At 41.0% G+C, this 25,514-nt stretch overlaps 1 protein-coding gene across 2 annotated transcripts in view; it reads left to right on the top strand.

The window, feature by feature from the left end:
- ANKH (ANKH inorganic pyrophosphate transport regulator) overlaps positions 1-25,514 on the top strand; it is a 108,814-nt gene that overhangs the window by 32,456 nt on the left and 50,844 nt on the right. The gene's annotated exons all lie outside the window — the stretch shown is intronic.

Genomic DNA, 25,514 nt, shown 5'->3' with positions numbered 1-25,514 from the left:
GGTCTGGTTGTACTTCATCAGCCTGGGGCTTTTCTCTGGATGCACTTTTAAGTGAAACGTGATGGAGCTGTCAGGCAAGAAGCGCAAACTCTCTAATTGCGTAGGCTACTTTACCAAGCTTCAGTAGCAGAGAGTGATGCTCCTTAGGGCCTGAGCAAGAAGCTACTCAGTTTGTTGAAGAAACGACCCCTCCAGAGATGGTTCCCACGCTAGTTCAGTCGTGAGTTCAGGAAGAATTCTGTCCTTTCTTTTAATATAACTTAAAATCACTCCAGCTCCTCTCTTTAGCTGATAGAGGCTGGGTATCCATTCCCCCATCTGAGCCATTTTCCACAAGCAATTCTCCTACATTGGCTTCACTTTCTTTTTTTGTGCTTTGTGATTGGCAGGGACAAGGTATAGGAGCAAAAGATTTTTTAATCGCAGCCTTCTTTGACTTCCTCCTTTTGTAGTACCCTCTGTCTTCTGAATTTAAGAGAACTAATGATACTTCAAGAGAAGGCATGCACTACGGCTGTTGCAGAAAAGCAAGTTTATTTTGCAACAAGAAGAGAGAAGTGTGTACTCATGTAATGTTTATCTAGAGGCTGTTATCTCTCTATCGTGAGTGATCCTTAGGAAATGATTCTCTGACAATTAATTAATGCTATTATTTCACTTTCTCGTAAAGTCTGCAGCCTGTGAGTAGAGCATGACACCAGTCTTTCCTCTTACAGAGTTTTCATCTCCCCAGGACAGTCACAGACTCTCCTAGACTAAAAGCCAAGTTTCTTTCAGCACCAACAGTGTTTTCCCCATAGTTCACTGCATCACAGATTCACATGCTAGCAATTAACTTCTCTGTCCCTGCCTATATCAGCCCTCCCATCTCCTCTAGCCATTTTTTTTAGTGAATAAGGTGCTCCGGTGCTTCGTTAGTGGCAGTTCCCTCTTCTGCACTGTTAGCCTTCTGTGGGAGCCCTGTTTAAGGTTTCAGTTTGCAGGTGATGCAATATTTGCGCTGCTCAGACAAAATTGATTTGGTGTTACTACAGCTACAATTTTAAACATGGGAATTCTAAAAAGAAATTCCAACTTTATTCCCATCTATCTTTGCTGTGCATTTTCACAAATAATATATACAGTATGCTTTCCTTCTTTTTCTAGATAAACATGGATTGGCAAAGCCACATGTGCTTCCAACGCCACCGAAAGTTGTTGACAGTATTTTTTCTTCTTTATCAAAAAAGGCCCAAACCCAAGTTTTGGCAGGCACAATGAGAGAGTTTGTTAAATTACTGTTTTGGGGCATCCTGCCGTCTTTCTCAATGCACCCTGCCTCCCTGCTTATACTCCTTTCAGTCCCCCACAACCGAAGCGGGGAAAAAGGCTACTAAGGCTAACTAATTTCAAGCCAACCTATGGAGAAAAGTGGGAGATTGAAGGAAGGTCCATGGTAAATACACACCTCCTGTTTAAAAGTAAATAAATAATTTTGCTCAGCAATGCCTTTTCAGTTTGTTAAGCTTCTGGAAAGCATTAGGGACTATCACAAGTTGGCATGGCTGCTGTGGTATCATAGCAACTCCAGCAAATCACGATGGTGCCCTCCAACAATGAATCATTCATTTAGAAACCATATCTTCTCTCTCCTTTACTCGTGAAAGATTTATTCTTTTCAGAGGGAAAATTTATATCCCTCATACTGACATCTGATGTACAATACCTAATGGAGTGCACACAAAAGCTTTTGGAAAGACGGCTCAGGGCTTTGCCTTTTACCGTGGCAATAGTTTTAAGAAACCTGAAAAAGACAGCAATGGTAGCCGTTTGGATGGCTGCCACCTCCCAAAGCTGCTTCCCTTCAACCTCTGTGTTTTGCCTGTTTCACTGAAGGGAATTAACACCACATAATTACATGCTTGGATTTGGCTTCTTTCGGTGAGGTAAATCACCTAGTGAACCGGTGGCACAAAGTGATGATATTGCCACGTTAGTTATAAATGAGCTGCCTCTAACAAGCATCTAAGCTTGTTAACAGAAAAAAGAGAAAACAGAAAAAAAAGGAGAAACAGAAAAAAAGAGTGATTAATTTCTTATTAGGAGATCCCAGTTGAGCACACTGCTAAGCAGCACACCAAAAGAGTCAGCTTAAAAGACACTAAGTCACATTTCCTAAGCACTGTTAAGATACCTTTGAAATCAATGAAATGGCTTAGGCCCTCCATAAGAACCCGAAGCCTGTGAAGAAGAAAAGTTCCTTTCCAAACTCGCTGTTGTCCAGCTGATGAAGTCACTCTATAACAGCATCAGATCGCATGCTTGCTTTTTCTTTTCATGCACCGATTGAGAGGACTTGGCTTAGGACAAATGAGCCAATTCAGTTAAATACAAATACTGAAGCAAAATGTCTTTATGTAGGAAGCTGGTACAAAGCTATTCTAGCAATAGAGTTCAGCCCTTCAAGGAAGTAGTATGATGAATTAATTTGATTAAATTAATATATGCAGATACCATGCATATGCTTTCTTAATAAGAAATTGTGTGGAGCAGTAATAGCCAACCAAATAAGTGTTTAATTCTGTCATATTTCCAAACAAAATACACAGTCGGGGTTTTGTTGTAAAGGATGACAAATTTGTCGTTATCTGTACCGAATGAGATTTTAGCCCAAATTACTCCCATATATAAATGGTTACTTGAGAGAAAGGGAGGAAAAAATCATGTTCAATATTACTTGTACATTCACTGTAATCAGATTTTTCAACATGTGACATTTTGTGAAATGATAATTCTTGAGTTTTGTGACTACACCAACAGTTCAATTTTCCAAAGTTGACAACCCTCTTCAGTTTTAAAGCATGAAAAAATATACTTTAAGGGGTTAAGAAACCAACCCTCTAGATTTTTTTTTTTAGGCTAATCTATGGATATTTTGATGTCAGATGTAGTTTTTTTTCTTCCTGCTTTGGTGCTTCTAAAGCAATAGGCTTGGTATGCTTTATTTTATGCATGTAACTCAGGGTATGGTGGGGTTTTAGGTAATGCTGGTTAAAAAATTTTACTGTAGTTGAAAGAGAAAGTGAAAGAAAACTTGCCAGAACAATTTCCTCCATGCATGGCTGAACTTGTCAATAAAAAATCTCATTTCCCCTTTCTTGCCTCCAGCCTTCCTTTTACCAGAGCTGTATAGGAGAACAATGAGGGGTGAATTAAAATGGTAGTTTCATTGGCAAGTTCCCTCTTTTTTTACATCAGGCACAGAATGCTGTATAAACTGGTTAAGGCTCAAGAACTACTTGACATGGAAGGACTTTTTAAATCGACTTCATCCCTGTGTGTTAAGCTTTGAACTTAGCAACTGTGTGTGCTTTATTTTAACCATGCGGTAGTGGAAGAAGAAAATTAACCTAATTATTCACTGCTGCCTTTAGCAAGCATTGGGTTATCTGTTACAATTCACTATAGGATAGGATTGTAAATAAGTGACAGATAGACATTTCTGAAAAAGTGCATGGGAATCACCTGTGCAAGCTGTAGTGTCCAATTTGTTCATCTAAGTGCTTTTTGTTTGTATTTCAAGGTGAGCAAAATAGTAAATAGGTCTTAATAAGTTTGTAATAATAAAAATTTTGTCATGACAGGTGCTGAACCTACAAATACTTAAATATAGCAGATGAAAAAGACTTCCGATGCATATGAAACTGTTTGCACACATCTCTGGTTGTAGGGCCATAGGGCCATTACTCTCACACATCCAAAGTCAGTGCACCTCAACCCTCAGTTTATTTCCTTCCCATCAGCAGAAAAGAATGGGAAGAGTATTTTCGGTTATCGTTATATTTTCTTTAAAAGTAAATGTGTGCGGTGGTGCTAATGAGCCCTTGGAACTCAGCGTTTAAGTATACAGGAGGCACTCCCTAGGCCTGAGAAGGCTGATCCGTGGGGAACGAGAAGATTAAAAGAAAACATTGCGGTACTTATAAGGCAGTCGTCCAGCTTCCAATTTCTTAGTGTTACATGGTCTATGTACATTGTTTTCTATTTACGCACCTGAAAAAGCTACTAGCTTTTCAGGAAAGCGCTCATATCCTCTCACTCCTTGGCTAATAAGGCAGAAGAGGTTTGAGAGGTCAGCCTCTAACAGGAAGGTCTATAAATGTATGAGTGTTCCCCAGGGAAGGAGGCAAATCAGCTCATTTTCCATTTCAGCTCTACTTTAAGTTCAGCAGCAGCTCATATTGTTCCAATTCAGATTCAACCTTATTTAACAAAACTTGAGAACAGTGCCTCGAGCTGCATGGTTTGGTTTGACTCCCAGGCTAGGACTTTGAAACTGTTGTTAGAATCGGTAATGAAATTCTGTTTGTGAATTTTTACTTTAAATTAAATACAGCTTTTTTTTTTTTTTGGATGTCATCCTTTACCATTTTCATATTTGGCGGTCAGTACATCACAGTGCCACCTCTGATTAGATGAAATGTAGTACTTAACTTTCTTAATCATAGGGAAAAGTAATTTCTTTCTGTAGAACCTGTTACTACTTAGATTAGTATACTGTGTTCACTTGGAAGAAGTCAATACTCTCTTATCTCTGTTAGATATCTTTTGAAGCTGTTTAACCTTTACATCTCTCGAGAATAGAATCATAAGTTTTCATTCATTTTCAGCTAGATTTGCTATATGAAAATTTCAGATCTACCCTTTAAAGTCATGCATGTCCTCGTGCCCATGAAAAATTGAAGATGCTTTCATAGGGTAAAAGAAATCTTAGTCGTGATGACCTTTTCCTTGCTATAGGAGATTGTTTTTTTGGACTATGGCCTCTGGCCTTCAAGTGTAGTATCAGATTTTTCCACTCATGTCCTGTGAATACTTAGTCATCAGGAAATTCACTGCCAGACAAATCATAGTTCTGCCTTTCCTGTTGTCACTTTTTAGTATGATTCTTTGAACTATTCATGTGCTGATGAGTTTTTCAGCAATGAATGCAGTGAAATAAGTTCCTGATTCCCCAATGAACTGCTCACAGCTCATCATATTTCTTCAAAAGATTAAAAAAATAAAGGTGATGCACACAGTTTTTAATTACTCAAAAGTTCTCCAAGATGGCTTCTCCTTCCTGCACACATTTATAGGATCTTTATCCCCACTTTAGCAGTGAAAGCCATTCAGTATTGCAGACGTATAGATGGACACTCCTCAAAAAGGGCAAAGTGAATAAACTTTGGTTCATTGACTGGCCTGCGCTAGGAAGAAATGAAAGCCCCTTCCATGTAGGTCTATTTGGCAAGACAGAAAAAGGAAGAAAGTACAGGAGTTCCTATCTTCAGGAATTCAAGCCTTCTGCCCAGGAGTGTATTAAATTTAGAAAACACATTAACGTCCCACAAAACCCACAGGACAGATTTCAATTGACTCCACCTAGATTTTGGTGGCAAAACATCCTGGCCACATAAACCAAGAGAGCATTTTGTGCGGAAAGGTTGGCTTCAGCAGTTATTACTCACAAGTCAAAACAGAATGATTTATTTAATTTTCCATTTCAGTTCTCCTCCATCTTATAACCTCATGAGGAAAGCTTGCCTTTTTTTCAGTTTATCCAGATGCACGTAACGATACAAGGTGGAAGGCAGTGAAGAATCATCCTTGAAACCCCATACTACCTGTTTTGTGCTGAGGTTTGTTCAAAGGGACTTGTGAAGTCCCAAAGGACACTGGGGATTCATCTCTGATCTAACCCTGGGGAAGCCAGGGCAGCTAGTCTAGAAAACAAATGCAGCTGCTTTTCTGATCAGACATTTTGGCCAAGTTTGTCCCAGTATTTAGGTTTTCTGAAAGTAATACTTTAAAACAGCTAAATGCATTGGAAAGGACTCGTGTTTTTAGGTGGCCAGGCTCGGTAGCCCTGGTAGGTCAAAAAGTATAATGCAAATAAATGAAAGTCAAGCAAAACAGAACCATTCAAAAAAAAAAATCTTTTTTTAGGGAAAAGAAGCATTTCTTTTTAGTGGACTGAGGTTCCAAACTACCCAGTGCCGTTTCAGTTCCTGGCCTGGAGAGTGATGCCTCCAGGTTCCTCTTTGGGGACTGAGACTTCTTTGGCAGAAGTCAAAATACTTGAAGAGGTCTCAAATGCTTGCACAGCACACCTGACTCTTATACACAGCTGGTGGGCTTGCAGAAGAGGCTCCGGCTGGAACTGGAGTCACGACAGCATGCATTTCACAAGAGGCACCCCTTGGTACGGGCCTCTCTTCCCCCATATGCTTTCTGATCTGACTCCAAGCTGTTTCTGCACAAAGAAAACACACTTGACTGACAAAAATAAGTTACCTAAGATTAGAAACTACAGTGTGCTGTCTCAGGCTTTTCTCACTCTCCTCTCTATGCTTGTGCTCTTTCTCTGTTTTTTAAACATGTCTTATCATTGGTATCTAGACCAACTGATGATGGCCCTTCCACTGAGGGTGTCAGGGTGATTCTTAGTCATTATGTCTAATGAGAGGCAGACATGCCACAAATAATTGCAAAAAGATTTAGGCTTCTTAGTTTTATAAATGACTTCTCCTTCTACACTTTTAGCTAACTGCTTCTAAAAGGCACCTAGTAACAGCACACCTCTCATGCCTTCCCCCTTTTATACCCATAATGTTTTTCCAATATTTGAACAGGGGAAGAAGGACACGTGTCCTGTCACCCTCTTTTACCGAAATAAAGGTTCTGAGCCTGCACTTTTCCAAGCCTGAGCACCGTATTGAATGCAAAACCCTCCTATGATATCTCCCTTTAAAAAAATACAACATAACATCCTTAGTCAGATTTCTCATTATCTTGGCTTGCAGTGCACATATACTTATCTCCATTATATCTTCTAATATATATCCATCTGTTCTGTTTGTATATGCAGTAAAGTAAAAACAGTGAGGCTGATAAAATGTTAGTTTAGCTGATGCTAAAGGAGGTGACTGTGGCAAGGCTAATAAAAACTGAAGCTGGCATGATTAAAGAAAAAAAAAAGAGATACCCTTAACTATATGGTTCTCTCTGCTGCTGGCAGGCTGGTACAACATGAATGTAGTGTGCAGAGAGGAGAAACAGATGCAGTGACAGGTAGCGGATGGACAGCTAACTAACCTGGCATTGGAAAGAGGGGCCATGCGTTTGTGACCCACCCCTCTCTTACAAGCCTCTTTTGAAAGACTATTAATTTGCCCTATTACTTGTTGAAGAGAAAGGGGAAACCAGAAGACGAAGAAAGAGAAAGCTATAACCATACTGTGGCCTGTCAAGCAGAAAAAGCACAGCTACCAAAAAAAACCCAACAACAAACCCTACAAAACAGAGTTGTGCGCACACACACAAACACACGCATACGCACAGGCTTCCAGCAGCGCTGCAACATACTGCCTCTTAGGCTGGCCCAGCTGTTTTGTGTTAGAAGGTCCATGCTTGAAAAGGAGAGAGGAAGAAAATGGGTTATGCAGTGACCAGTGATCACAGAAGAAAACAGTATATTGGAAGGCTTCGGGGACAGAGGTGTGTATTCAGGCAGGTTTACTTTAAGCCCTGAGAAGCTAATCTCCCTTTTTAGTCACTGGAGAAAGGTGGGAGAACTCCTCTGGTGTGGGGCCAGGAGCACCAGAGGTGGAGCCCTCCGCTGAAACTGGCCTTGGGAAGGTCCTTCGCCAAAGGAGGCAAGGCCTCTCGGTTAAAAGCTGGCGTTGGTGAGTGTTCCCTGATCCTCCTTTTGTGCGTTACAAGGAAAAGACAAGGGGCGAAAGGGTGAAAGAGATCCAAGGGGCATTAGCAGCCATGGAAATAAATGAAAAAGTAAGATGAGGGCACCTCCTTGGTTTTTCAGTTCATGTTTTGTTACCCTCTGGTGCTCAAATTGTGTATTTATGAGAGGGATCATGCCATATGTCTCTTTGTTCTTGTTACCTGTAGAGGAAAGGCAATCTTCTGTTTCGGTGGTTCGAGAACTTTGTTCTAAACTACAGCCAAAGTGTATCCAAGTCCTATTTATCCCTGTTAGTTCTAACATCAGCACTGTCTTTTAAATTAAATGGCTCTTCTTCCCGTGTTTTTTTCCATCATGGTTATGCTGAAAACGATCAGCCTCTGAGCCTTCACTTTGCTAAGGAAAGCAAGCTCTTCCAGGTCCTTTGCGCATGGTCAGTGGTCAGCTGAAGATCCTTGCAGTTGAACTAGGGCTGCTCTGAAAGCGTCTTCCTTGATCACTTTTGGAGTTACTCCTGTAGTCTTAACAAGGCCATTAAAATGGCAACAGTATTTCTCAGTCTCTACCAGAAATGCCTCACCAGACCCATCCACCAAGTGCATTTGCCCTTTACCATGGCTGCATCTCACTGCCAGTCAGTCATTTGGCAGCAAATTAATACACCCAGTCTAACTGATGAGTTCTTGGCTGGTGGCAGAAATTCTTGTTGTTAGTCCCCAGTATTTAGCTTGGCATTTTGTACTTTTTTTCAACCCATTTTTATTACGCAAGTCTCAAAGTCATCTGGTTCACTCTGTAAGAAATCCCAGTCCTCTCTTGTACTCATAGTGCTAACTAGATTTGCATCCTTGGCATATGTAATCTCCATATTCACACTCTTTACGATATGGTGAATGAAAATTAATGAAAATACTGAAGAAGATCAGTTTGATCTTAAGGAGCCTCACCAGTAAATTCCTTTGAGTCCAATGTGTTCCCTTACAGCACTACTGATTGCATTTCTCTTTGAGCCAGCCCCATAAGCATTTCAGAAGTCCTCTTCTAATCCACATAATTATTCAGTTTGACGAATCCTCTCTTATGTGTTACCATATCAGATGCAGTTATCTAATCAGATTATACTAACATCAGCATGACAGATTAATTAAAACCCCTGCCATTTCATGCACTGGTTGTTGCAAAGGTTTGAGAGTGCCTAGCTGTCGTTGTCTGGACCCTACACTGAGCTTTCTGAGTTTAGCCTTTATCTCAGCTTTTCCAATGTTTAACATTGCTCTATTTGTTAAAAATATGGTGGTGAGGAATTCATTTAATTTTGCAATGATATTTATTACTGCTTAAAACATTGCAAATAATAATAGGATGAGGCGATTATTCAACTTCGTTGGTAATTTTCTGAAGTGTTCGTCGTTATTTTTTCTCCAGAGCAATCATCACGTGAAGATTTTCTCCCACTTTTTGTTTTCACTCTTATAATGTAAAAGTTTAGTTGTTTACTTCATGTGGGTAAAGTATGTAACATAGTCAGAACGCAGTAAAATATCAGTTCCAGGAATACACCCACAGAACTGTTCAAAGAAATCTACAGTAGACTGGGATTTCTTATTAGCTGAAACCAGCAGTCCTTCTTCCCACTGACTTGGTAGCCTTCCATGATGAGACCTACAATTGCCTAGAAAATAAGATGTGCATGCAGAACCGAGTAAGCTTATCAAAACAACGCTTGCAATATGCGTGTGGTTTAGTTTCCCCACTGGCCGTCATAGTCCCCTTTGTCGTTACTGCTATCAGCAGAGATACCCCTTTACTGAGGTGGAAAAAGGGAAGGTAGTGAAATCTTTTAACTTGTTGTTTAAAGATTCTTTGAGCAGCTTTCACTGTCCAGCTTGTGACAATGAAATAGATACTACAGAGCGACAAGGATCACCCTGTACTTCAAATTATTACCATTTGATATCAGTTGGAGCCCCACCTCAAGGAGCCCTCCTGGCCATTTATAAAACTCTAAACAAAAAAAATAATAATTTTTCCCTTTGTTTCACTTCATAGCACTTGGTTTTTCCCTGGGAGGCTTCTGATTACATGACTTGATATTTAATGTTGCTTCAGTAACCCCTCCAGAACCCTTTCAATCAGTTGGCATTGGCCCTTTTACTGGAAAGGTGGTGCTTTGCCACTGCAGGCAGCAGAGAGATGGACATTGCTGGGTGGCCTCGCTGTTACCTGTCACTCCTGAGAAATTAACCCTGCTGCAGTAAGTCAAGAGACTAGGACGTGCCTTCGTATGCCCTGAACTTCACAGCTACTTTGCATTAAATCATGTCACACCACCAAGTCTGTTAGGACCGGTCTTTTGCCACTGAAATGGCAAGGGAGGGCTACGCCAGTGTGTAGGGCCAGGGTTTGGAAGTGGTCTAGGCTAAATGTTTGTATTGTGCATCTCAGTATGAAAGTGTCGAGCGTGAAGAGAGTGCCAGCTCATAACGACACAGCGTCGGGGGTTAGCAGAAAACTTTGGACTGTACTATCTTTGACAGTGCTTCCGTCAGTGCTATAGATCTTTCTCACCACCCAGAAATCTCAGGGGACACGGTTGTGCTAGCCCAAAGTGGGGCTCAAATAGATACCACGACTGAAAGAGGGTACAAGTATTCTGCTGTGTCCTGCACTATTCAGGTTACAAGATAATCATGCAACACAGCTTCAGAGTAGAGTTGCCTTTTAATTTTACAATGCCTGTAATTCAAGGCTCTTTTCAGCTATAAATCCACCACGTTTCAGGGAGAAAAGGCTTAATCCGCTATATACTACCGTGACAAGCATCTGCTTCCTCAAAGACATCTTTATTAAAAGGAATCCAAATAGCCTCCTGGGGGAAAGACATCACGAACGTTCTGTAACAAAGAGGAATACCTTATTTTCCTTACAGCCTTTTGATCAACAACAGCAGCTTTGTTACTGACTCTAAAGGAGAATTTCTAATATTTGAACATGCAATTGAGTAGCCCCATCTTTTGTTTGGAGTGAAATGAGTCACATAGTTAAAAAAAGAATGGAATTCTTCACCTAGAATTTATTGTATTCAATTAAGAGATTGTTAATTGATTTACAGAATTATTGCAGCTGAGTTCCTGTTATAAATGAAATTTTGACACTCTTGCCTGGAGTTAACAAACAGGGCACACTGGTAGCTTAAATTCGAAATGATGGCAACAGTTCTCCACATCAACATCGATAAAGAATTTCCCCCGGTATCATACATTAAAATTAGCGAGGTTGAGTCAAGTCTTCAAAAAGAGAGCACAGAAGTAGTAAGGGAGATGCCTCATAGATAAGGAAATACATGTAAATAGGTATGAGCACAAAGGAGAAGTTCCTCTGAAATTGTTTCCTCTGCTTCTAAGTTTATGAGAATAGAATCCTTTTCTTATGGGTGAGGCAATTTGATCTTGCCCAGTGACACGGAAGGAGGTAATTCACAGTGCTTTTAAAGCTAACTTAGATATCGGTGCTGAGATCCAAGGTATAAGAATGGCTGGAATCCCCACAGATCTGACTCAGCACGTGGCCAGGGGAGCATGCAAGTGTGTAAGTGAAACAAGAGGCCTAACAGGAACAAACTCACATGGGGCACCAACCTTATAAACATGCTATTTCTTCATATCCAGCTGACTCTACTGTCTCAAGCTTAACTCACTTAAATTTTGTAAGAGTAACATACCGTAATTGTAACGCTGCCTAATCTAGATTCAGGTAATTACAAAGTCCACTTTTTTTTCTGAGGTTTACAGCAGTCTGTTCAACAGATGTGCCTTGACACCTTCTTTCACTTTACGCATGGTTTTTTTACTCTTTTAGGCAAAGAATTTCAAACAGTTTAGGAAAGCTATGTGCTGTGCAGAATTTCTAAAGTTTCTGAATACTTGGAGCAGAAAACAATGCTTTTACAGTTCTAGTAAGCTGGTTTTGAACATCTCTCTTTTTAGGATCACCACTTTGAAATGACAGTGCTTTGGAGGGTCATCCCACAGTACTCCTACAGCTCTTAGACTAGTCCCTAGGTTAGAGCACTTATTGCATTTTAGCAAAATATAAGCTGATCTTAGCACCAGTTATGAATTTTCCTTCGAGACCAGCGACTAGCATGAGCAAGCCTTTTGTTCTAGCTTGTTCAAAACAAACATATTTGATAATCAGCAGGAACATGACCAGAGGGAGTAGCAATTGAAACCAACAAGAGGCATTATCTCAAAGAATTTGTATTTTTCCTTGCAAGCGTACCTTCCGGCTTTTGTTGGAAGACATCAAGCAGCACTGACTACTTCAAAATGTTGCAGATGTTTGCTTCTACTACCCCTCTTCAAAGTCTGTTCCAGGATCTCATTTCCCTAATGACCAAAAGAATTCCTTTGCCAAGACCAGCATAGACTAATTTGTTTCTGACCTACACAGTCCTTTAGACTTAATGATCTTGGTGCCTTTCTGGCATATACCTCCCAGAGGCGTTCCACAGTCACTGCGGTCATCCTTTTTTCTGTTTTTCTACCGCATAAATAAAAAAAGAATTCAGTCAGGATCACTATATACTATTGGCTTCATACTTGCTTCTGCAGTGTTTATATTCTAGTATCATGTACTACACCCGCAAGAGTTTCATCAGTATATTTACCCCAAGGAGGTATGCCCATTGCAGTCCAGGGTGGTTCCCTTAACATTATCACAGTTCAGAAGCTGTTTTGGGAGCATTCGTGCCTTTGCCTAGCTGCCCTAGAGGTATGAAGCAAGTCCAACAACCTCCAAGGACTAGGATTTCACCAGTGGAGAAGCTAGAGACGTGGAAACATCATGATGAGCAGAACATCCACTTCTTTTTATCAGCCTATCTCATCTTGTGGGTTTTTTTTTTTTTATGCCTTATGTTGGATTATATCCTCTGTCTTTGAAGATTTCAGCAAAGGATAAATTTTAATCCATCGTTACTGTAGACTGAGCCATGTAGCTAAGAATCCATTGAGTAAAACTAGCTATTAGTTCGCTGAGTAAAACTAGCTGATACTCCATACTACACTGTCATATCGGGCCAGCACCATTTTTCAGTCCTTACAACTGCAATAATGCAACACTCGACTCTCTGCCCCTCAGTAGGAGTCTTGGCAAGATGCTCATCCAAAGCCAGTTTTGTATTTCATAAAGCAGCTCTGAGATAAATTTTAGCTATGCTGAATTAATTTTTGACATCCTGTGCACTTCCATTCACATCAGCAAGAGGGGGAAAAAGAACTCAAGTATGGAGAAGATGGAAAAGAGATTGCATCTCCTCCGACTTTATGGAAATAGGGTGTTAAACGATTGAGAAGGCAGAGCAGAAATGGTGCGGGAGCAAGGAGACTGTGTTCAGAGACTCTTCTCCTCGCATTGAGGCCCTCTGCACAATGTAGAGTACTGATGTGAAAGAATAGTAGGTAGTCTGTCTTCATCATTTGTTACCGCTTTGAAATACAGCAGTAAGGAAATTATTTAAAATCAGTGACTCAGGCATAAAAACACACTAGGCAAAACGATCAGATGTGCCACAGTGCTTCAGTGTAGGCTTTACTTACATTTCTGACATTCCACCAGTGTTTTTGCTTAATTTGGCAAGTCAGGGTCTTCTTTTTATTTAAGACAAATGAAAATAAGCTAATAAGGTTTAACTATCCAACGCAAGGAGAGGAGTGAGAGACAGAGGTTTAACAGAAAAATTTTCATTGCTATGGGATATCACATTTAATAGGAAATGATTGTTGCATGAGGGCATAAGGAAAGCAAGAGTGAGAAAGGATGCCAGTAAAGATAGCTTTGTGCTTTGAGACAAATTTGATGTAGGCACATGGCTGAAGGAGGGCTGAGCTTATATAGAAAACATCTGATGACAGCTGGTGCTCTGTTGCTGAAGGTATCTGTACAAATGGTATTAGACGACATACCCTGTTTGAAAATTACTAGGGCAGCATTTACAGTTGCTCAAATACTGGAGCAATGCATCCACTGCACGTCTGATCACCCCTTAAGGTGGAAGAGCTTTTAAAAAATATATAAATATATTTTAATTCAGATTCTTTGAATGAAGGGCTAGACACTTCTGAAATTAGATTAAGCATCACATTATACCACATGCTTAGCGTAAGCAAGAAGACTTACAAAGTCACTTGTGATTGAAGTTATAGTTAAGATTCCTGCCTGCCAGGCACAGAGAAGTAGAAGTTGCAAGGCTTGCTGCAACTCCCGAGGGTGTTTCTAACAGCTCTTCCCTGAGAGGAAGGCTGCCTGGGTACCACTTACGGAATTGCTTGTAGAAGCATTAGCCAAGGATCTGGTGAAGAAGTAGCAGGATTAGTTACTGCCAGGCATTTAGAGGTTACTCTGCAAAACCCCTGGCTCTAGAGTTTGCCCATTCCGAAACAATGTTTTTTTCTTTTTTTTTGTCTCTCTCCTTAAGTTATGTGTTCCCAAAAGGTACAGAGGAAAAGCCTGAAGCATTGATACATGCTCCAATTTTCCCCTTTATTATCAAATTACATAAGGAATTTGTAGATCATGTGTAGCCTGATTGCATTTCAAATTAGTTGGTGTTTTACCTGGATTTCCAGTGACATGGAAAGTCATTATTATAACAGCAGGAATTGGGCTCCCAGCTGCCAGGAGATCACATGAGCAACAGTAATCAGTGCTCCCACTTCCGCCTACTCTCCCATCTCAGAGAGGGTATTTTCAACTCTTGCCTCGGTTGCTGACTCATTATTCTCATCCACCCTAACTTGAGAATTAGAGTTTAGCAGTTTTCATGACACAGCTTCATGCCTTAAAATCAGCCTAGAAACCGACACCTAAAATAGAAAGAGACGTTCTGCTTATGAAGAATCTTATGGCGAGTGTATGACCCACACCCCAGAATTGGGTGAAAGATTAAAAGTTTTTGTTCTGCAAGTAGAGAAAGCTTTTCAGGACAGAGAGGGAGGAAGATAGTTCAGTCCAAACAAAACATTCTGAAATTTCTCAACAGCTTCTAAAGTCAAACTTCACTTGTTTTTAAACATGCAATTACTTTTCAGAGCAAAAGAGAAAGGTTATCAGTGTGTCTCAGCATTTCCAAAATAAAACAAAATACTTCTGCTTTTGGCACATGTCTTTCAGAATTTTCCTTGGCCAAAGAGATGCAATGCAAGCTTGCTCGTGTTCTTCTGTCAACCCAAAATATGTAGTTTTGTTGGGAAAATTCCTTCTCCTCACGTTTGCTGCAATCACACCTATCTTATAGGCTGTCTCTCTGCAGGCGATTCCAGGTGAGATCAGCAAAGCTATATCAGCTGGGAGTTTGCTTGCTGTGAAAGAGATTGGAGGAGTATGTTATGGCAAAGCCTGACATATGTGAAAGCTACTACCCATTTTCTGCTGTTACTCTCTTTGGTCTAAAATAAAGCCCAGTCTAAAATAATCCCAGCTGCTCGATATCTGAGAAATTTAGGTTAAGTTCCTTTGCATTTGCCTTTAAAAGAGCAGAGGTTTCAATATACATATAGGGCTGGAAATTCCTGGTATTTTGCTGTGACAATTTGAGAGTTAAAGACTCTTGATGGTCAGTTTTAGAAAAGGACGGCTAAGAATGACACTACCTGACTCTATCTTGAGAAGCATGCTTGTGCAGAAATCCTGTTTGGCTTTTTTTTGTGAAAGATAGTAGTTTCCAAAAGGAGTGCATGGTTTCAAGAGAAACTTTTTAGCTTTCTGTGAACCATACATACAGTCCCAGAAAAAAATATGTGCAATAATTTCATTGTGAGTTAACTTGTTGACCTCATATCATTGGATACTGAGAGAAACAGTCAAGCTTTTTTTAAAAGGAAATGTTAGCCAATCCTGTAAACACCATCTGCAAAACTGGGAGAGAACTTCAAGGTTCTCCAGACCTAGGCTGGAGGCATAAAAGATTAGTTTTCTAAGACAAAAAAAAATTACTTTGGAGAAACTTTATCGGTTCACTCTTTCGGTCTTCCTCCACTTCCACCCCACTGCCTCCCACTTCCCATTTGTTAGCAGGTATAGTAGGTCAAAATCTAACTACAGAGTTGCTGGTTTAGAGGGACCTTTGCTTTCTGTAGGTATTGCAGTGTTGGAAAGTGCTGTAATAACTGGAACTGCTTCAGAGTGAGTTTTGCAATAAATTCACCAGTCCTAGAGAAAGGAAATCACTGTTACTATCCAGAGTTTGTTTCCAATTCAACCAAATAAATTGAATCTCATCCTAATAAAACTGGTGTGAAGGACAAGAATGAAAGGGAAAGAAAAACAAGTGAAAGGTTTTCATATTGATGTTACGGACGATGGATGTTTCCAGCAGTGGAAACACTAGGTTTGGATTTCGGCTGGTATTCTGGGTGCCCTCTGTTTCTCACTTCTAAGCAATTAAGACATGAGCTAATCTGGCAGCTCTATGATCGCAGTCGCCAGCACTCGCGCCTAACAAACTGTGCTTTGTGTAGCCGGCGGCATGCTGGATGGAGCAGCTGTTCAACGATGAACCTTCACCAGCCCTGCTCTCCCCTCTTGACACAGCAGCTGGTGAAAATCACAGACCTCAAATATGTTCTGCTCAACAGAAGTTGGGCAAAGCCCTAGCACATTAGTAACAAGTCGCTGCTGGGCCACATGGGGAGATAAATGCTTTAAGAGTAAGTTAATGGACAGCAGATAATTGCCCAGTGCACTAAGTAAATGTAAACATACCGCTGTACTGCATGTTCAGGGACAGCTGGGCAGCCTTTCCACCCCTGGAGTCAGACGCAGAAAGCTTGTTGCATGGTTATATACATTTTTTGTAAGCGTAGTAACTTTGATATGTACTTTATAGATTGTTCCTTTTCTTGGCCTAGTGCAGTACTGAGGAAGACAAAAGCCCAGAGCAGTTATTTGCCTTTCGTTATAAGCCCAGCCATATGACAAGTCAGGAATTTGGTGCGTTTGCTCAGCAGACTCATTCCCTCTTTTGTCTCCAGTGAGAGAGTGAGACAACATTGACCGAAGCTGAAGGAACAAAATATGCAGATACTTGGTTCAGTTTGCTTTAGCCTTTTATCATGTACAAGTAATGTTCATTAAATAGCAGAGACTCATTTGCATTACATATTTTGCTTAGCGCACATATATAATGAGACTTACGGGGAACTCTGAATGACCAGGGAAACTCCACTGACGGTGACAGCATTGCAGTTTGCAAACCACTTTCGTCTTAGTCTGCTTCTAGCTGTGATGAGTTTGAACCACACTGGGGAAGAGAGAGAAGGGCAAAAGGTAGCCAGCTCATAATTCTGGCTTTTTCACAAGTTGAAAATGACTTTATTTCCCAAAGTAGATCAGCTCTGATTTAACAGAAGCTCTCCCTAGCAGCAGATCCACTTCAGGAGGTTTCCGCTTCTTTGTTGCACCAAACACCGAAGAGTCTGCTTGCATGGCCATACTCCAACTCAGTAACCCCCCCCCCCCCACACACACACACACACAACAGATTGCCCACCCTGGCACTGGCAAAATTAGTAATTCTATGTGATAGCAGTAGTAGGTTAGTCTCCCCTAAAGCAGCCGTGAAGTGGTAAGATTGTACTTGTGGTGACATGATAGTATTTTGCTGCAGTATTGACAATCTGGAATTCTCTTGCTGGCTCTCACGGAGTTTGCTCAATATGATTATTACATCCCTTAAATTCCATTTAAAAAGGGATACTAGTCAATAGGTAGTCCATTATTTGTCTTAGGTGGGTATCAGTTTTAGGTAGGTAGCCAATTATTTGTCTTAGGTATTTGTCTTCCAGGTAGGAGGATATGGGATCCTAAGCACTAAGAAAGAATGGACAGGAATAAGACAGTTGAAGCACCAAAAGTAAACTTTGCTGATCTGGCTTCCGGTAGACTTTCCACAAGAGCCAAGGTAGGAGAATAAATCACCTCACAGTTCCTGAGAGAAAGACACTTATTCCTGGCCTGTGCCAAATGTCAGAATTTTTCACTGTATCCTGCATGTGTTAAGATTTTTTTGAAAGAAAGAGCTTAAGAAAGACAACTAAAAAATGCACAAAGCCAGAGACAAACCTCATTAATTGCAATTCTTGCAATTGGCAAATGTATTTTTGCAGGTGCCTTAAAATGTTTGCTTGGTTTATTTTTTTTGTAATTTGGATCTATGCCATGATTTTTTTTTAAAGGGAAAAAAATAGACTCACACTAAATACAGGAACTTGTAATTGGGAGCGTTAGGTAACCTTATCTGAGAAAATACCACTTAGAGAGCTACTTGTAATGTGTGGGGAAAAAAAAAAAAAGAGAGAGCAATAGCCTAGCCTCCTATGTCATACATGAACTCAGAAATGCACAAGAAAGGAGTAGAACATCTAAATTACTGAAAAGTAGTGTTACACCATATGGTAAATTCTATCTGTGACCGAGCCAAAAACAGCAGAAAAGGAAGGGTGAAAACTGAAAAGCGAGGGTGAAAGTTGAAGAGCAAGGGGAACTTAGTTTCTTAGAGTGAGATGGATTTATTAGGTGAATTACTGACAAGAACAAAAAGATCTTTGGTGAAAGAAAGCAGCAAGGAGAAGTAGTACGGAGTGGGGAAAGAGCAGAGTCCGCAGGACAAGCAGGTGGAATCTGTGGAAGCGGGAACTCTGAACTAAGCTGGGAGCGAGGACCTTGGCCGATAAAGAGAACAGGTTTTAATGCGCAAGAGGGAAGGCCGTGGGTCTCCTGATTCCCGTTCGGATTAGATAATAATAAAAAAAAATTCATTATGTGGGTGGCCAAACAGTGGAACAGGTCACTCCGAGAAGCTGTGGTCTCTCCTCCACGTCTCCTCCAGGATGCTCAGCCTCGCCAGGGCATGGCCTGCAGCAGCCTGCTCCAAGCTGGCCCTGCTTGATCCAGGGGCCCCGAACGGTCCTTTCCAACCTGAACCAGGCTGCGGTTCTTTGGAGCCTGGTAAGAAGATGCGACCGTGGAGAAAGTCGCAATATCCATTTCAGAAAGAGAGAAAGCTGTGAGGAATATTTCAACGGAGACTGAGTTAATGTTAATACAGAGGCAGATTGATAGGTATAGGACCTTCATAGATTAAATTTGCTGTATGCATACAAATAAGTCCTATAATAGTCCTGCCAGCAATTTAATTTATAAACATGAGAAAATATGTTTTTATGAAATATTCAGCTGATAGTAAATCAGTTTATATTTTACTGTGGGGGTATAATGAAAAGAAAAGAACAGAATCTGCAGCCACAGCTGTTCCCATGAGGAATTAAAAACAAAGTAAGGAGCCCTGCTGCAGGTACCATGTCATTTGTGATTAAGTCAAGTATTGTCTGTGTGCATATACATATCATATTAGTTTACATCCTCCCTAGTGCTCCCTGCCACTTAAAAGGAATCAAAATGGAATTTGATGAAAAATGATCGCTCATCCACAGTGCGTTTTGGAGAGATGGGGAGACGACCTTCTCCCAGTTGTACGTGTCTGAGTTTATGCCTCAGCGTTATTTGTCTGCACTCCTAAGTTTACAGAAGAAATAGCTTTTAAGGGAAAATGAGTCTCTGGCCTCTAAGTAAAGATCTGAAGAGAAGCAAACTTAGACTGGAGGCAGCCGTACTTCCATGACATAAACACCAATGCTTCTTACCTTCGTGGGTGAGCTCCCAGGGAAACCAGAGCCGAAAGCCCCCACGTTGCTCTGAGAGCAAAGGACTCCCCCCACTTTTCTGCATGATTGCCTGTCTTGTTATGCCGGCTGTCATGCTCGAACCTACACCCAGGCCATAGGTGCCCTAGGAGAGCGTGCCATAGCTTGTCTTCCAGCTCCCCAGCGCACCTGCCTCTGCGTTAGTGGTGGTAATGGGAAGGATTTCCCATTTTCACTGAGCTCAGCGTTCCTGCTGCTGCCCTAATTATCCATAAGCCTTCTGACCGTGCCTGTTAAAAAGTACTGTTCCCTGGTGTATCCCAGGGTCCATGGAAAGCTGTGAGTGCTCTAAAATTATGCGGTGTATTTAGCGTCTTCATTTCTCCCAGGACACACTTTTACACAGCTTTAACATTGGAAAGTGAGTGGATAGTGTCAACAAGTGGAGCTGAAAGCCTGATCGTGATCGCAGAGTGGCAAGCTCACTCAGAGAAGAGTAGAAATCTTGCAAAAATGCTCATTCTTGCTTTTCATTTCTGCTCAGGAGGGTGAACGGGAAAAAAAATTGTTATCGGTTGCATTCTGCTCTTTATGGAAGCTTGCTGTTTCGCAGGGCATACAGGCTTTCTTCTAGGTCTTATTCTCCTTACTTAAGTAAGCAGGGTAGATTTGATTGAAATGTTAGTACACTGGTGGTTTTTTAAGGGAAAGTTGTGCCGCCTGGCTGACATCTCCAGCTTCTTTTCAATTCGGAAGAGGCAAGAGACAGAAAAATGTCAGCTCTTGTTTTCAGGGCCGTCCTAATACTCTTCCAAGACTGGCCTCTCCAAAGATACCCCATGTACCGTGCAGCAGTCTGGCTGTCCCCTCTCTCGGCATGGGTGTGTCTTCTTCCTTCAGACTGGGGGTCAGGGCTGCGCTCTCTGGCTGTGGACGGGGATTATTTTGGTGGATCGAACTGTTTTCAGCACTTGCAGTGTTGTGGACAGGGAAAGCCTGAACTAGTGGTCTCTTCTTAAAACAAGCTTTAGTAAGGGAATAGGAGTGCATTTTGATAGTGCGCTATCACAAATTGACCTCCGATGGCAGTTCAGGCATCTGACACATGACCAGCAGCAGATGCTGACCCAAAATTAGAGATACTAAATGAGGATAAAAGCATTGCAGGGGAAAAAAAGGCACAATAAAATAAGGAACAGCCATAGGTTTTTGAGCTGCAAGACCAGATTACCTCTACCCCTGCAGGGCTGTCCCTTCATACACAATGCTTTGGCAGTCTTCTTGAGCCAGAATAAATTGGTGTGTGCTATTTTGACGCCATTTTCTCCCCCTTTTATGTCTGTGCCTGTGGAAGTCCTACACAGACCTGTGTCAGAGCACTAGTAGTTTCCCTCAAATTACTTTCCAGTGGCTCCTGTCTTTACAAGAAACCCAGCCAGAAACAGAGACACAAACAGCACAATGCTGCGGGAGCGCTGATCCAATAGTCTAATCGTTCCATGCTTCAGGAGCACCGGATTTGTCACGTACCCTCCTGGCAACGCAGTTTAGGCAACTTACAGAAGGTGTCAGTGTGACAAGATTTAATAAATGAAAACTCAGCCAACAATTACCAAGAGAAAGGTTACCGGACACTGGAGAAGGACTGTCCCCTATGTCAGCTTGCTCTTTAACAGGCTGTCTCCCATTTTCTTGGGGGAGGGCAGGTAGGCAGAAAGGTTTTGAGGGGAGTGAGGGTTCCTACAAATGTTCCTTGAACCAACGATATCCTTGGCCAAGTTACTGCCAAATTCAGCAGGTTTCTGGTATCATCCTCCAGTAGCTAAAGAGTTAAACTAGACTTGAAAACAGCTCAGGCAGAAACCCAGTTTCAAACTGAACAAGACATAAGGACATGACAGCTACCTCTAGGTCACAGTCTGCTTTTCCAGAGTAAGCAGACTTGAGGAGTGACAAGAATTGCCATTTCTCAGATTTTATTTGCTTTTGTTTGAAATTCAGTCCTGACACATGTACTGGTCAAGTATTGACTGTATAGTCAATAGTTAACTTCAAATGAAGTAGAATGTGTGTACTTCTGGTGAGATACAAACTATTGAAATTGTATGCATTAGGTAGGTATTAAACCATTTTTATAAGCAAAAGAGAGGTTGTACAGCAGATATGGCAATGCCAGTGGGTTTTTAATCCAGTCCTGCAGTCATTGGGAGGGGAGGATCATACAAGAGGGGATCAAACTTTACAGAACCAGCCTAAGAGAGAGACTTTGAATCTTTGGCCACAGAGGTGTGTAGCTGTAGATTGGAATCTTAACTTTTTTGTCTGCCAGCTTTAGTGGACAGTGCTGAAAGGGCATGCAAAATCGGACAAGCTAGGCCCCTGTCATTTTACTCCACAGCGGTGGCTTTTTAAAGCCCTGTCTTTCCATGCAAAAGATTGTTGCATTCATCCATTATGCATGTCCTAGAGATTTGATAAAGGTCTCATATGTTCCTTCTAAGAGGATAAGGCCAGCTGCAGTACCCAGTTTTAAAGAGGTGGTTGCTGATTTGAAGTGTCATCAAGTATATTATTTGGTGTTCTTCTGACTTGAATGTTTTGGATGAGAATTTAAAAACTCTAGTCTCCTCTGATCTTGGTGGACATTAGAGACAGCACAGAATTTGTCGTAAGAATAGGGCTCAGGGTGCTGTTTGCATGCCTTCTAGTAAAGATTTCATCTTTCTGGTAACATAATAACGTGTTATACAAGACATTGCAAAGAAGTAGCTATGGAGCTCCGTGCCTACCTTTTTGAGAAGTGTTTTAGGAACGTGACTTGTTTGACTAACTGGTTCGTGTCCCTACCAGATTACTTCCCCTCAGCGGGGAAATATTCCATGTTTCTTTTGTTATTTCCAAAAGAAGGGTCAGCAATGACAGTGGCTTTGTTTTAATCACTTTTGCTTAAAAGTGGTTTACAGTGAAATTTTCACCTGCTAACCTGTCAGGTTAGCTGTTCATTGGAAGCTCAGAAGGTACCGTTGCCGGTAGCCCTCTTCAAGCACCTGTAGTCCTCAGTGCCCCTTTCAGCGTTGGTGTGAATAAGCCAGTTGAAAGTGGGAATGGCAACTGAAATATGTAAGATCAAGCTAACTTACAGTGTAAGTATTGTTGTTGTTATTATTACTAGCACTTGTTTCTGTCTGATTTGGTTGAGAAGTCAAACAGATCTTTGTAGAGAAATGCTCTGTTGCCTGTGAAACAGGTCTGGAAAACAGATGCTGCCAACTAATTTTTATAATTGATTTTTGTGTACACAAAATGTATATAAAATGTAATCAGATAAAAAAGAAACGGAGATCTATCTTGGTTCATAATTTTCTTTCTTTATTAGAGGTTTAATTGAAAACCTAGCAGGAAATTAAACTGGAAGATTACCAAGGGCGTGGTTGGCATGCCATGAAAAATCAGCTGACTTTATCTTTCGTATTGCACCCCAAGTCAGCTTTCCCAAGTTAGTGGGATTTCTTGTAGGTTTAAGGAAAGCAAATAAGAGTTCAGTAGCTGCAGTAATAATGACATAATAAGGTGCCTGGAGTAGAAAGGCGACACAAAGTGCTTGTACAGCGTTTGGAAGCTGAGGATGAAGAGTCTTTTGCAGTGTCGTCTTGAAGTGAAAGTGGAAAAAGAAAGTTACAAAAACTAAACCATCTGTATACGGCTCCGTTGGCTGTTCATTTCCTAAGACTCTTTCCAAAGAAGCATTTAGGAGCATTGCTTTTTCAGGGCTCGCCTCGAGGGTATTTCATCACACTGGCCAACTGTTCCACTGGAGTATAAATTAATGGGCACATTTCTCTTACAAAGTCCCTTTCGGGTTTTGCCCGTTTACATTACCTGATACACAGCGTGTGTCCAGGGGAAATTACTCAGATGTATCTACTTGGCTATAATTTGTTCAAACAAAAGAGATCACAGTTCAGCCTCCGAAACTGGAAAGGAAGAGGAAGAGGAGTGCTCAGATCTTTCTCTCTATCCTACTTATGTGGAAAACTGAGGTCCCCAGGGGCCAAAGTCACAGGGAGATAGTTTCACTGGCTTGAGACTTGTGCTCTGCAAAGGTTTGTCTCTATACAGAGAGATTACAGGGTTGGGTCTGTGAACAGAGGCGGATTTCTTGAAGCCACAGTTATCCAAGGAACTTTTGTCAGAAGTGGATTGTCTTCCCTCGTGGACTCTGATATTCAGTAGTGGTCCAAGCTAGGAAGGAAGCGCTTGTGCTTTTGAATTGTGCTGAAAAGATTTCCGCTGTTTGCAAGTGACAAGAAGCATTTAAACTGGACCACATGAAGCTCATTTTCTGTTTCTCTTAAAACTGGAGTAGCCACAAATATCTTTTACTGGGGACAAGAGAAAAGAGGGAGAAAAGCCACTGTCAAGGAACCCTCTGTATGGCTTAGTCTAAACCCCGTGTTTCCCCGTTATTGGCTACAGCTGCAGGGAGATCTAACATCTTTAGAAAGTTTAAATGAAAAGGTTATAACTCAGTATACACCTTGATATCAAATACAACAACATCACAAGCATCATCACAAAAGGCAGCTAAGTTTGACTGTTCATTTCACAGGCCGCAGCCTTTTCTACAGATTGTCTGGGTCCAATTTTATGCATCCATTAGTGTCTCAGAATAACATCTTTTCTGGCATCTGCAGATAAATCATAATTTGAATGCTTATCAGTGCAATAGGTGGAATTATCTGTACCTCAGAAGTGGCTTTATATAGCAGCAGCGGGTCTTCAGGATCCTAAATGTGATATTTTCTGGGAAGGGAAAAATTAGAGCAAGAAGGGTGAAAACATTTGGAACCTCACATGTTTAGGTCAGAGCACACTGCAAAAAAAACCATTCAGCAAATACCAGGAATAGATAAGTTGGCATTTTCTTTTGCTTTGTGGATGGTGCAGCGTTAGTCTCAAAAAATTAAGTACGTCTTACAGGAAGAATGTAAAAGAAAAGCATTTGGAAAAAATGCTAATTTCTGCCATGGAGATGCAGTTTCTTTTGAAGTCAATGGGACTGGCATGCTTACATGGTCTTGCAAAAAGAAAAAACTCAACAGCCTACAACAAAAAGACCATGCTTACATTTAAAATGGAAGGAATTCACCTTGGTTACCTGCTGATACTCAGTTTGTGTTTTTTCCATTCAGAAAAAGCAGTGTTAGAAGTGCTCTGTAAGTGGATGGACTGGGATTTGCAGGATGGGTTGGAGAGATGTTCCTGGCTGGCCCAGTTGTTGTGGTCCTGTCAGCACACATCAGCTGTGACCCATAAGACCCAAATACTTGTGAAAACAAGTCATAGTTCATGCTTTTTGCTTTTTGAATTTAATCCTGTTTTAACAATTTGCTGATTATATCAGATGATTGATGCTATTGCACTGAAGATAGAATGTATTATTCTGTCATTTTTACTCAATATTTCACAAGCATTTTGGTGCAGGCTTGAATCTGAAACAATGTTAGGCATTCCTGCTGTGGTTCGTCTTAGTTATAAAAATTATCTGTTTACTTTGTGGTGATTCATTGGCAGACATTTCCTAAATACAGGCCTAGAATGAATCGGTAGGTTATTTGGATTCAGGTCTTGAAGTGCATGCACAGTATTTCTTTTTAAATATGCTACAAAGAGATATATAAATGAATATAGGATCTGGACCTTGTGAAATACATGAAAGGAGGACAGGTATGTTTAGACATGTGCATGTTTGGCCTAGTTTCATAATAAAAACATGGGACAGTATCAGTTCTTCACAACAATCACATGAGATGTAGTGAAAAGCTCAATACACTGAAACACAGTTTTAGCTCCTGAAATTTCAGTATATAGTATGTCAGAGTTTTGCGCCTGTGCAGATGGCCTGCAAGGACTATGCGTGATTCAGTTCAGGCCTCAGGCCTCAAAGTGGCATTTAAATGGTCCTGTATCATCAATGTTGTATTAATCATGTGATAAAGTTACTCTGAAAAGAAGAGAGACTGACTGCTGGTATAGCAGGATTCCACTAGATATATTATATAGATAGATAGATAGATAGATAGATAGAT

Source organism: Struthio camelus, chromosome 2 (genome assembly GCF_040807025.1).
Source record: "Struthio camelus isolate bStrCam1 chromosome 2, bStrCam1.hap1, whole genome shotgun sequence".
Lineage (NCBI taxonomy): Eukaryota > Metazoa > Chordata > Aves > Struthioniformes > Struthionidae > Struthio > Struthio camelus.
Note: the sequence above shows the minus strand (reverse complement) of the source record. Positions and strands in the feature narration are given on the sequence as shown.